At 37.2% G+C, this 13,433-nt stretch overlaps 1 protein-coding gene across 1 annotated transcript in view; it reads left to right on the plus strand.

Moving 5' to 3' along the window:
- STK32B (serine/threonine kinase 32B) overlaps window positions 1–13,433 on the plus strand; it is a 260,397-nt gene that overhangs the window by 34,134 nt on the left and 212,830 nt on the right. The window lies entirely within an intron of this gene.

The following is a 13,433-nucleotide window of genomic DNA, read 5'->3' on the forward strand; positions in this document are numbered from 1 at the left end:
TTGGCTCTGCCCCCCTCCCCCAAGGATCCCTTTTTCAACATATACAACTAGCAGTCATCCAGCCTTTGCAAGAATGAATCTCCTATCTCCCTAAAGCAACCCACCATACTTGTACATTCTATTTTTATGAAGTTTATCCTTATATCAAGTTGCTATGGCAAAAAAAATCCAATGCTTGGCCTTCTGGTGGTCTCTTTTTGAAATCATCCAGGTTGGTCCTCCAATGACTGATCAATAACAACAAAAAAGTTCATTGTAAGGCATGAAATTTTTCTAGCTCAAGAGGATCTTTAAAATTTTTTCTCTTCAGGCATACTTTTTGGGAACTCAGAACTATTACCACTCTATAATGATATATAAGAAGAAGATTTCTGGATTCTGAAAAAAAAATCAGACTACTCAAGATATCCATCCAATCAATGATTCCCCTATGCATGGAGGTTGCAGCTAATAGGCATAGATTGAACCCATAGCAGCCTATAAAACTATCCATTGTTTTACCTGTATCCTAATGCCACCTTGTTTACTGACATGTTCTACTAATTGCTTTAAATATCATCTGGGTTCTGAGGGGTTAAGTGGTGGAGTAGATAGAATATTGGGCCTGGAGTGAGAAAGACTTGAGCTGAAATACAGCCTCAGACATTTACTAGCTGTGTGACTCTGGGCAAAGTCCCTTAATCCTGTTTACCTCAGTTTCCTCATATGCACAATGAGCTGAAGAAGGAAATGGCAAACTACTCCAGTATTTTTGCCAAGAACACCCCCAAAACAATTCAGGAAGAGTTGAACACAACTGAAAATGACTAAACAATAATATCTTCCACTCTTCCACCTACACAAGGATATCTCTCTAAAAAAGTATGATAAATATTTTGCGGTATTAATTGCTTGGAGAAATAGCCAATGATTCTAATACTTTTAATAACAGGGAGTGCAATTACTCAACAACAGTAATTACCTCCCAATAATTGTTGCTGGTAGTTTTGCAATAAATAATAATGGCAGATTGAGAGACTAGGGAATGGAGACTTTGGTAATTGAAATGACTAACAGTGAGTCATGCTCTAAGTAGGAGCAGCTGTGAAGCAAGAACATGAAAAGACCCATCTGTGTAGCATTTTCATATGTCCAAATCTGTTTCCACTTAAAGAAAAAATCAATCAGAATTATGCTATTCCCATGAAGACACAAAGGGACATGAAGGGATTAGTGGGACTCAGCCACTGAGGAACAACTGGTCTTGCTGGCCATGTCTGGGAAGAATTAGAGGCCTTGTTTGTATGGTTGTCTCTTTTCTCCCTTTCTCTTTTTCTTCTTCACTGCTTTTCTCCTTCTTTGGCTTCACTTACATCCTTTTGTGCAGGATGATGAAAATAATGTGAATAATAAACTTTTGTTATAAAATTCTTGATGGATTTTATCCAATTTGATTTTCACAATGACCCCCACAATGTGACATGGGGAAGACTGGTATTATAGTCTACATTTTATGAATGATAAAAATGAGACTTGGAGAGGAAGGGTATAGGAAGGAGAGGAAGGGTCATTTGATACCAAGGCTCTTTTTTTTAGGTTTTTCTTTTTTGCAAGGCAATGGGGTTAAGTGGCTTGCCCAAGGCCACACAGCTAGATAATTATTAAGTGTCTGAGACCAGATTTGAACCCAGGCACTCCTGACTCCAAGGCCAGTGCTTTATCCACTGTGCCACCTAGCCGCCCCTACCAAGGCTCTTTCAACTATTACTTCTATCCCTTTCTTTCAAACCTCCTCAGAATCTTTATCATTCATCTCTTATAATCTGTTTGTTCACTGACTCTTTTTCTTTATGTTTTTCCTTTTTCCTACACTTTCCTCTTCTTCTCCCTTTCTCCTTTAGCACTATTTCATAGAATATCAGAATTAGAATGGGGGACTTCAGTTGTCTGATTCAATCTACTGTTGTTATTCAATTATTTAGTAATGTCTGACACTTTGTGACCCTATGGATCATGAATCTCTTCTATAGCAGTGGTGTCAAACAGGCAGATATAGAGCTGGGCTACATATTGACTAAAAAACCCCATGAACATTATTCACAATCTATTGTGTTTTCATTCGTTTTGATAACTATTTCGCAATTAGATTTTAATCAGGCTTTACTCAAGGGTGTGACTAGCCACAATCTAGTCCTACAGTTGTGTGTGTGTTTGATATCTCTATTCTACAGTATCCCTGAGACAGTGAGGTGCTCATCCATCTTTTAAATACTTCTAGTAATGATAAGCTTACTGTTTCAGCAGGCAGCTCCTTCTGGTGGGGGCAGATATAATTGTTAAGACTTTGTTTTTAGGGGCAGCTAGCTGGAGCAGTAAATAAAATACTGACTCTAGAATCAGAAGAATCTGAATTCCAATCTGACCTCGGACCCTAGCTATGTGACTCTGTGCAAGTCACTTAACCTTGCCTTTCCTTCCAAAAGAGTTTTTAACATAAAACAGTAATTAATATTCATGATAACTAGCATTTACATAGTGCCTGAGAGTTTGCTAAATAGATTTACAAATGTTAATTTGTTTGGTTCTCATATTGAGTTTATTTCTGTTTGACTATACTTGAAACTGGAGGAAACGGAAATTCATTCTGAAAAAAAAGACTGCAAAAATCAGAATGTTTAATCCCTCTTCCACATGACAGACCTTCAAATATTTACAGACAATTATTTTAGATAACAGCATGGATTTAGGACTGAAAGGAGATTATCTGGGCAGTTTTATAGATAAGAAAACTGAGGCCCAGAGTGGTTCAATAGTTTGCCCAAGATCATGATACTTTCCCTCTAAATCAAAATGCCTGCCCAAATCATATTTTCTCTAGACTAAGCATTCCAATTTAATCCAACTGATCCACATGAGGTAAAGTATTGAGGTAGATTTGAAAGGAAGATGGACTGGGAGCAGGATCCCTGACTCTGATGCTTACTATGTGCCTAGCCAGAGGAAAACCTATTATTCTTAATGAGTTTTAGCTTTCTCATTAAGAAAATGAAGCTATAATAATCCTTATTCTTATTTGGAGTCAGGGAGACATCTTCCTGAGTTCAAATCTGATCTCAAAAATTTACTAGTTATGTCCACGTAGCCTTTGTTTGCCTCAGTTGCCCATCTGGAAAATGAGTTAGTCATTCTACTGTCTCTGTCAAGAAAGCCCCTGTTGGGATCATGGAGAGTCAGACATGAATGAAAACAACTGAGCAATAACAATCTAATCTACCTCAAAGTTTTGTTGTTATAAGAGTATTTGCTTGAAATATACTATATGATAATGTAAATTGTAGTTGCTTACTTAAAATAATGATAATAATATTCCTATTGCACTTTAAGTTTTGTAAAACTCTTTACAGAGATTATCTTTGACATCTATGGTTTTCCAAATGGTTTCTAAGCCTTTTATCATCCTATTTAACATATAGATTTTATGATTGAATTCCTAAGTGAAGAATCCTAGCCAATGGCATAGTTTGATCTGCTTTTGTAGGAATCCTTTACTTGACTAGCATCTCTGGTTTGAGGGCTTAATGAGCTTTTCTCATGGCAACTCATCCAGCTTTGGTTTCTTCCTTTTTACTCAACTTGCCTGTAGCTACAAGAAACTGCAGCATGCACAGTGGCCATGTCAGTTTACCGTCTCAGCAGATGGCCTAAACCAGGCAAACTGACAAACCTCAAACATGTGGGTGAGTGAGAGAGGTTCTACTCTAAGTATGCAAAGACTTTCTTCAGCAGGATGGACAGATGAGAGCAATTTGTTCCAATGGCTATGAAGGGGGCTGAAGGAGGTGCGATGGAGGACTTGAAGCTTGGTCAGACATTAAAAATGCCACGGTCATCCACCATATCCTGGGTAAGACTTTTGTCTTGCCACTGGACTTCAAGAACTCTGCAACAGATAATAAAGTTGATGACTTTGTGAAATTTAAATCAAATTCACTCACAATACAAGACATTATCTGTAATATTCTTGGTCTTTGAAAAGGAATGACAAGGAACAACAGCAGCTTCTTCGGAAAGAATAAAGAGAATGTATCCTAGCTAGATGCTGCAGTGGATAGAGTGCTGGTCCTGGACTCAGGAAGATCTGAGTCCAAATTTGACCTGAGTCAGTTACTATCTAGCAATGTCACCCTGGGCAAATAACTTAATTGCTGTTAGTTTTACCTTAGAATGGGAATAATAGCATTTGTTATGAGGATCAAAAGAGACAATATTTAGGACAGGGTCTGGTATAGATTAGGTGCTCAGTAAATGTTTATTCCCTTATGTTCCCCTAAAACAAATTCATCAGATTTTTTTCTTTTTTTCATAAATAATGTATGTAGATTATAAAGAAATTATTATTTTGGTCAAACAGTTAAATTTCAAGCACACCTATACATTAGAAAAAATGAATGAGCAGCACTGGACTTGAATGATGAACCATTAATATTTTGTCAAGAATGGGTCATGCCAGACTAAGTTGATTTCTTTTTTTTTAAATTGGTGTTACTAAAATGATAGATCAAAAATTTTAGTAAAACATTTGGTGAAATTTCTCACATATTATTCCTATGGAAAAGATGGGGAGATATATGAGAATGTGTTGTAATATTATAGGTGGCATAGTGGATAGAGTACCAGACCTGAAGTTAAGAGGACTCAGCATCGTGAGTCCAACCTCAGACTGCCCTGATCAGTTGGAGAGACAAATTTAAACTTGATATAAGTATCACTTCCTACAAATGCTGCAAGAGATAATGGATTCCCCTTCATTGGAGGTCTTCAAGCAAAAGCTGAGTGATTACATGTCTAAAGTCTTGCAGAAGGCAATCTTTTTAATTTTTTTTAATAAAGTATGGATTGGATTAGAAGCCCTTGGAGAGCCCTTCCAAGTCAGAAAGTATGTGGTTTTCTAACATAAAGGACATGCATAAGTTATTCAACCCCAAGCCTGCTCCTAATGTCTTTGTTTCCTTTGTGACCTCAAGTAATATTTCATAAATAGCCTGGTTAACTATGCCTCATGTGTTGTGAAAAGAACTTTGAATTTGAATTCAGAATTCACAAGAGACCTATGAATTTTGCTACCTGCTGGCTGTGTGTTCTTAGAGGTGGGGCCATGACCTCTCTCTCTCTGCTTCTAAGTTACTGTTTTCTAAATAAGGGTTTAGATTTGATCTCCAGTAAGATCCCTTTCAATATTAAATCCTATTATTCCATAGGTATATGTCTTATCTAAATTTATATCCTCCCTTCCTAGTTTATCTTAGTGTTCTACACAGGCAGCAACTTCTGAATAAATGTTTATTTAATTGCAATTTGTTGAACGCATATGTGCCTATACAGCATCACCTCCCACTAATTCAAGGGGAGATTTTTTCCCTGCGACCCCTATTTGGAGGAAACCAAAGACTTTTTTTGATAAATTGAGAACTAGTTGCCCTTCATAGAAGATTATAATTTTCAGGTATGAACAGAAATCTTTTGATCATAAAAGAAGGAAGAAGGCAAACTGAGTCACCAGATAGATTAGCAAGAAATTAAGCAAAGCCCAGAGATACAAAGCCTTTAGGTAGTGAGCTCAAGTAGGGGGAGGGGGGGCAGTTAACCAGTTTGGAGGAAAAAAAGCTCCTTTTTAGATTAAACTCAGTCTGAGTGCAAAGGAATTCTAAGTGGGAGATTAAAGGCTATAAACAATCTTGGGAGAAGGGTTTGGGCCAAATCTGGTCAAGTCACCGAATATGGAATATGCATAATATTTAATCAAAAGAATTACTGAATATCAGTAGTTTCCTTCATTTTCTAGGTCCTTCCTTCTTGCTCTCTCTCCCTATTGTGAATGAACAGAATGATATTTAACACCCCGATCAGCTAACACATTGCCAAAGAGAACATTCTAGAGTAATCTCTTCTCCTCCTCTCCCCTCCTCTTCTCCTTTCTCTCCTCTCTCTCACTCCTTGCATTGCTCATAGTGAAAATTAGCACTTCATTATTTAAAATCGGATCCTTCAATTATATATTATACTGTTGCTGTTGGGCCTATTAAAGATAGAAATCTAGGGTTACTGAAAGATGAAGGAATTCATGTGCTCTCTGAGATTTTAAAACTTCTCAGGATTTTATTACAAATTATTACAAAGTTAACAGGTTAAAACTTCTTCCTCCTGCCTGATAGTCACCAAGCACTTTAGAACAGGGTGAATAACAAAAGGCTAGGTACCTTGCTTGGGAGACAGAAACAGAGACAGAGACAGAGAGAGGGAGGTAAGGAAAGGAAGCAAGATAGTCAGGGGGAGCTGACCAGACCAGAGTGGTCCAGCCCAGGTGTCATAGCCTTGCCCCTTATCTGAGTACTGACAGCAAAAGGGGAAATCCCTCCCTGTTGTGTGATCAAAACCAGGTAGAAGGTCAGAGGCTGGGAGTTGGGAATGAGGAGACAGGATACAAATTTTCCATTAAACAATGAACAATAGGAGTCAATTTACATCTCAAGAGCAAAGAGCCTTTCACACACCCTTAACAAGATTCCCAGATTTAAAAGCATTAAAAGATTATAGGATTTATTTCTGATTATAATTTTTCTACATTCATAATTCTCTGCATCAATACCCTATACCAAGATAAAGTCAGGGTACAGGATTTAGACATAAAAGGTAATTTTATGAACCAATTCGGAGAACAAGGAATATTTTACCTGTCAGATCTATGGAAAGGGAAACAGTTTATCACCAAAGAAGAGATAGAAAACATTATAAAAAAACAAACTGGATAATTTTGATTACATTAAAATACAAAGCTTTTGCATTAACAAAACTGTTGCAACAAAGATTGAAAGTAATGTATAAGTTGGGAAACAATTTTTTTACACTAGTGTTTCTGACAAAGGACTCATTTATAAAATATATAGAGAACTGAGTCACATTTACAAAAAAAAGTCATTCCCCAATTGACAGATGATGAAAGAATATGAAAAGTCAATTCTCAAAAGAAGAAGTCAAAATTCTCTATAATCATATGAAAATTGCTCTAAATTATTATTGATTAGAGAAATGCAAATTAAAACATCTCTGAGGTGCTACCTCAATTTTCTCAGATTGACCAATATGACTAGAGAGGAAAATCATCCATGTTGGAAGGGAAGTAGGAGAATTGGGACACTAATGCATTGTTGGTGGATCAAACTTTCTGGAGAGAAATTTGGAATTATGCCCAAAGAAAAATAAAACTGTACATACCTTTTGATCTAGCAATACCACTACTAGGTATACATCCTGAAGAGATCATGGTAAAAGGTAAAAATCCCACATTGACAAAAAATATTCCTAGCAGCTCTTTTTGTAATGGCAAAAAATAGGAAACTGAAGGCATGCCCATCATTTGGGGAATGGCTGAACAGACTGTAGTACATGTTTGCCATGGAACATTATTGTTCTATAGGAAATCATGAGAGATGGGATTTCAGAAAAGCCTGAAGAGACATAAATGAACTGATGCTGAGTGAAATGAGCAGAACCAGAAGAACATTATACATATTAACAACAACATGGGTTGCTGATGAACCATCATGGATTTGTTCATTTCAAGCAGTATATAATCAAATTTAATTTTTAAAATATAAATATTTTATTTGTTTTCCAATTATATATACAATATTAATAGTTTCTATTTATCATTTTTTTGTAATGTTTGGAATTTTACAATTTTCCCCCAACCTCCCTTCCCTCCCCCCCCTCCACAGAAGGCAATCTGATAATCTTTACATTGTTTCCGTGCTATACTTTGATCAAAATTGAATGTGTTGAGAGAAAAATCATGTCTTTGAGGAAAAAATAAAATATAAGAGATAGAAAAATCACATAGTACATAAGACAACCTTTTTTTTAAATGAAGGTAATAGGCTTTGATTTTTGTTTAAGCTTCATAGTTCTTTCTTTGGATACAGATGGTATTCTTCTTTTGCAGGTACCCTAAAATTGTCCCTGAATATTGCACTGATGGAATGAACATATCTATTAAGGTTGATCATTACCCCCATGTGGCTGTTAGGGTGTACAGTGTTCTTCTGGTTCTGCTTATCTTATCCTTGTTTGAATTTGATTCTTTTCTCACAACATGATCAATATGGCTCTATTGTTTAGCATGATTGCAAATGTAGAGGGGAGGGGAGAAGGGAGGGGAAAAATGTAAAACTCAAAACCTTGCAAAAAAAGTTAGTTAAAAACATCCTCATGTTGAGGATGAGGATTGCCTTGAGCAATGTTAAATGTTTTTTTTAATTTTTTTTATTATTTTTTGAATTTTACAATTTTTCCCCAATCTTGCTTCCCTCCCCTCCACCCCCCACCCACAGAAGGCAGTCTGATAGTCTTTACATTGTTTCCATGCTATTCATTGATCAAAATTGAATGTACTGAGTGGGAAATCATATCCTTAAGGAAAAATAAAATATATAGGAAAATTACATAATATGATAACCTTTTTTAAAAATTAAAGGTGGGGTGGCTAGGTGGTACAGTAGATATAGCACCGGCACTGGAGTCAGGACTACCTGAGTTCAAATCCAGCCTCAGACACTTAATAATTCCCTGTGGGGCCTAGGGCAAGCCACTTAACCTCATTTGCCTTGAAAAACCTAAAAAAAAAATTAAAGGTAAAAGTTCTTGTTCTTTGTTTCAACTCCACAATTCTTTCTTTGCATACAGAGATTCTCCATCGCTGATACCCTAAAATTGTCCCTGATTGTTGCCCTGATGAAATAAGCAAGTCCATTAAGACTGATCCTCACTCCCCATATTGCTGTTAGGATGTACAATATTCTTCTGGGTCTGGTCATCTCACTCAGTATCAGTTCATGCAAATGCTTCCAAGCTTATCTAAATTCCCATTCCTCTTGGTTTCTAATAGAACAATAGTGTTTCATAACATACATATACCACAATTTGCTCATTCATTCCCCAAATGATGGACATTCCCTCAATTTCCAATTCTTTGCCAGCACAAACAGAGCTGCTATGAACATTGTTGTACAAGTGATGATCTTCATCATCTCTTCAGGGTATAGACCCAGTAGTGGTATTACTGGATCAAAGGGTATGCACATTTTTATTGCCCTTTGGATGTAATTCCAAATGAGCAATGTTAGTGCAGAGGGTTAACTAGAGATGACTTACAGTGTGTCTGACTGTGACTGATCAGATCAATAGGATACTCTACCATAGGTCAGGTACAAATAGTTCATGTGAACACCTGGAGTGGGAACTCTAAATTTAAGTATCTCACATTGCATTTGAGCTACTTCAATTCTGCCTTCCCCATAGAGTGCAACCCCCTCATTGATAAGTGCACACACCATGGTGAGTGGTTCTGTATCAGTGTCTCCCAAAGATTTTAAGAGATTCCCCCAAATCCCAAAGTTCTTAAGAGAGACCTTCAGAGTGTCTCAATATCAATTCTCTTGACACTCCCCTTCTCCCCTGTGTGAGTTCTCCATAAAAATATCATTTGGCAAGTGTATGTTAGGCATTTGAACATGTCCAAACCATTGTAGTTGCACTCTCTGTAGTAATCTTTGAATGCTAGGCAGTTTGGCTCAAGAAAGGACTTTGGTGTCTGGTATCTTCTTCCAGGTGATCTTCAGACTCTTCCTGAGACAATTTAAATGGAAGTGATTCATTTTCCTGACTTGCTGCTAGTAGACTGTCCAGGTTTCACAGGCATAGAGCAGTGAGGTCAGCACAGAAGTTCTGTAGATCTCCATTTTGATAAGTCTAATACCTCTTCTCTCCCACACTTGCTTTTGGAACCTTCCAAATACTTAGCTGGCTCTGGCAATTGATATAGCAATCAGCTCCCTGTAAAGTTTACTGCTAAGTTAAGTGAACTTACCACAGTGCTAGAAACTTTTCCATTTGCTGTGATCAATGGTTCCACATATGGATGGTGTGTCATTGACTGATGGAGCACCTGTGTTTTCTTGGTGTTAATTGTTAGACCAAAGTTATCACAAACATCAGAAAATCGATGTGTACTTTGTTGCACCTTAGCTTAAGAGGGTGCATTGAGTAACAATCATCTGCAAACAAAAAATCATGTACCAAGACTCTCACTTTGGTCTTGGCTTGTAGCCTTTTCAAGTTGAATCGCTGACCTTGATGCTGTGTTCATTCTCAGTGAAGTCATTTGATAAAATGACTGAGTCTTTTAAGGGTTATACTGCTCACCTCCTGGTGTGGGGAAGGTGCACTAAAAATTGTCTGCTTACCTAACACTAACCTGATTACTGTAGCAGATGAGGTACCATCGGGCCACTGAGAAACAAAAAAAAAGTTCAGAAACTTCCTCAAAAAAATTCTATTCACTTTGGTTCATGGAATGTGTGCACACTCATAGACAATACCAATAAGACCTGAGAGAAGAATACCTCTTGCTGCAGAAGAACTCAGTAGGTATTGTTGCCAATGGGATTTGGGATAACCAATTAAAGATAGAAATTGAAAATTACTGAAAAAGGAAGAAATTCACATATTCCCTGGTGTTTTTAAAACTGCACAGGATTTATTGTAAAATATTGCAAAGTAAACAGGTTAAAACTTTTTCTCCTCCTGGAGAAGTAACAGGCACTTTAGGACAGTGTGAAGTTTGAGAGAGAGAGAGAGAGAGAGAGAGAGAGAGAGAGAGAGAGAGAGAATAGAGAATGCCCTGGTCACAGAGCAGGGGGGCCCATGGTGAACTACCAGTTCCTACTATAGGCGTACTTAGCCTAGGAAGGAAAGAGAGATACAGACATCCTGCAGGGTGGAAGGTAGAATCAAGAAGCAAGAAGGGGCAGGTTGGACAAGGGGTGGTGCTTGGATGATGGGGGGATGGGGAGGCAGGATACAAACAACAGGAATCAATTTATATCTCAGGAACAAACAACCTCCCACAACTAACAAAATTTAACAGCATAAAAGATTACAAAATTTGTTTCAAATTATTAATTTCCTATAGTCACAAACAGCCCTGAGTGAAACAAAGCTGGTAAATGAAGGCCAATTTACTGAAGTCGGAGCTGGATACACATTTTTCTGTAGTGACTGCAGTGAAGAGGAGTGTGTGAAGCTGGGATAGGTTTTTCTATCAAAGCTAATCTAGTCAGCATTCTTGTATATCTACTAAAAGCTGTGAATGAAAGACTCATGACAATGAGATTGCTACTTGCAGGAAAACGCCATGCTACTATCATCAGTGCTTAAGCTCCCACCATGATGAACCCTGATGCAGTCAAAGAAAAGTTTTATGAAGACCTGGAGACCTTTATCATTGATGTACCAAAAGAGGACAAGTTTATAATATATACAGATAGTATAGGCTCAGATGACCATGGCAGGGAGTCCTTGGAGGAATGGAGTTGGAAACAGTAGTGGCTGTGGTCTCCTCCGACTGAAGCCCTATGCATTTCATGACCTTATCACAAACACTATCTTCCTTTTACCTAAATGTAATAAAAATTCATGAATACAGAGGGGAAAAGACTATATAGATCTACCGTCCAATATTTCCTCTATTACGATTTCAATATTTAAGGAATACAAGGCAAGAATAGAAATACAAACATATTTCTCCTATACTAGGGAGCACATTCTCTCTCTTCTACCATCTCAACACTTGAGGAGAGTTGACTCAAACTTAGAACAGTTGTAACAAAGCATTCACTTTCAAATTCAGTACAGTCAATGGACAAAATTCATCTCTTGTTGCATTAGAACACAAGGAATCGTGGAACCAATTCCCTTTTTTCTGGGTCAAATAGGTCACCTGGGTATAACTACTCATCAGGTTGAATTTCCTGCAAAATCTGGTATAGACCCCAGTTCCTGTATCTATGAGGACACCAACTACTTCCAATATTCCTGAACCTAAGAATAGAAAAGAACAGCTACAACAGAAGAAACAATAGCTCTTGACTTCATGTTAACCTGGGAAAGGAAAGCTGCTCTTAGTAATAGCAGGGGGCTTCCGTGGTGATTCTAGAGAGAGACCACCCTGTTCCCCAGACGGATGTCCACAGCAACTTATCTTTCTCATTTGACAACATAGAATGAAAGAATATGAATTGTTCTTGTTGGAATCTTTTTAAAGCTACTTTAGTTCCATCTTGGCAGCCATCTCAAAGCATACAATAAGAGAAATGGAAATTTAACTTTGTTTACTTGTCTAGTTTGGATTTTGGATTGAATGAATGAACTAGAGTTTCATGCTAAATATGTACATATTCAAAGAATCTCTATTTCACTGATTCACTGTTACTTTGTTTAGGTCAGGCACTTATAAGATGGGTTTAGTTTCCCAGCACAATAGTTTGAAAGGTTAAGCTATTCATTGTTTGAACATTTATATTAGCAAACTAAAATGTCACTCCCTCTCCCCAACACATTTGCAATCTAGCAACTATTTACTTGAAAATAGCACCAGGTTGTAGAGGTGTGATGTTTCAAAATAAAACTAATATATGCATACACAAATCAAACACACTACATCAGAATTATGCAAAAGTAGCTAATTTATGAGCATTTCAGAAAAAGAGGTGAAAATAGGCTTATTCTATGTAGATCTAATTATTATCATCATCGTCACTTTTTAAAGCAGTTAAGGGCAGCTAAGTGGTACAATGGATTAAGAGTGAGATCTGGATTCAACAAGACTCATCTTCCTGAGTTCAGATCTGGCCTCTGACACTAGCTGTGTGACCCTGGGAAAGCCACTTAACTCTGTTTGGTTCAGTTTCATCTGAGTTGTAGAAGGAGATAGAATTAGAGAAGGAAATGGTAAACTTCTCCATTATCTTTGTTAAGAAAATCCTAAATGGGGTCATGAAGAGTTGGACATTACTAAAAAATGACTGATCAACACCAAATTATATGCCATCTTATATATTGTCTCATTTGAATGTCACACCTATATTGGGAAATATCATTGTATTTTTACAGATGAGGAAACAGATCTGTAGAGGGGTGATTTGCTCAAAGTTGCATAGAGAGTAAATGGAAGAATTAGGAGCTCAATCTAGAGATCTCTGACTCCAAATCCAGTCCTCTGTCCACTCTTTCATGTTATCTCTCTTTCCAGGTGGATATTATCCTTGTCTTTCATGCAAACTCTGTTTCAATTCAACAGCAAGTTTAAATGATCTCATGCAGTTAACTTGACAGGAAAATTATCAGATACCTATGTATGCTCTGACTTGTGAAAAGGGAACCTTCAATATTCATGTGGGGAAGCAAGCTTACTATCCCTTCAAAAAGGTTCTTGCCAAACAGAACATACTGATTTAAAGAATGGTCCTTCATTGACCATCCACCAACCTCCATTACCTCACATTAGAAGAGAAGAGGAAAGGGGAACATTAAAAGAATATATTTATACTCTGGATGGAATG

Source organism: Macrotis lagotis, chromosome 3 (genome assembly GCF_037893015.1).
Source record: "Macrotis lagotis isolate mMagLag1 chromosome 3, bilby.v1.9.chrom.fasta, whole genome shotgun sequence".
In the NCBI taxonomy this organism is placed as follows: domain Eukaryota; kingdom Metazoa; phylum Chordata; class Mammalia; order Peramelemorphia; family Peramelidae; genus Macrotis; species Macrotis lagotis.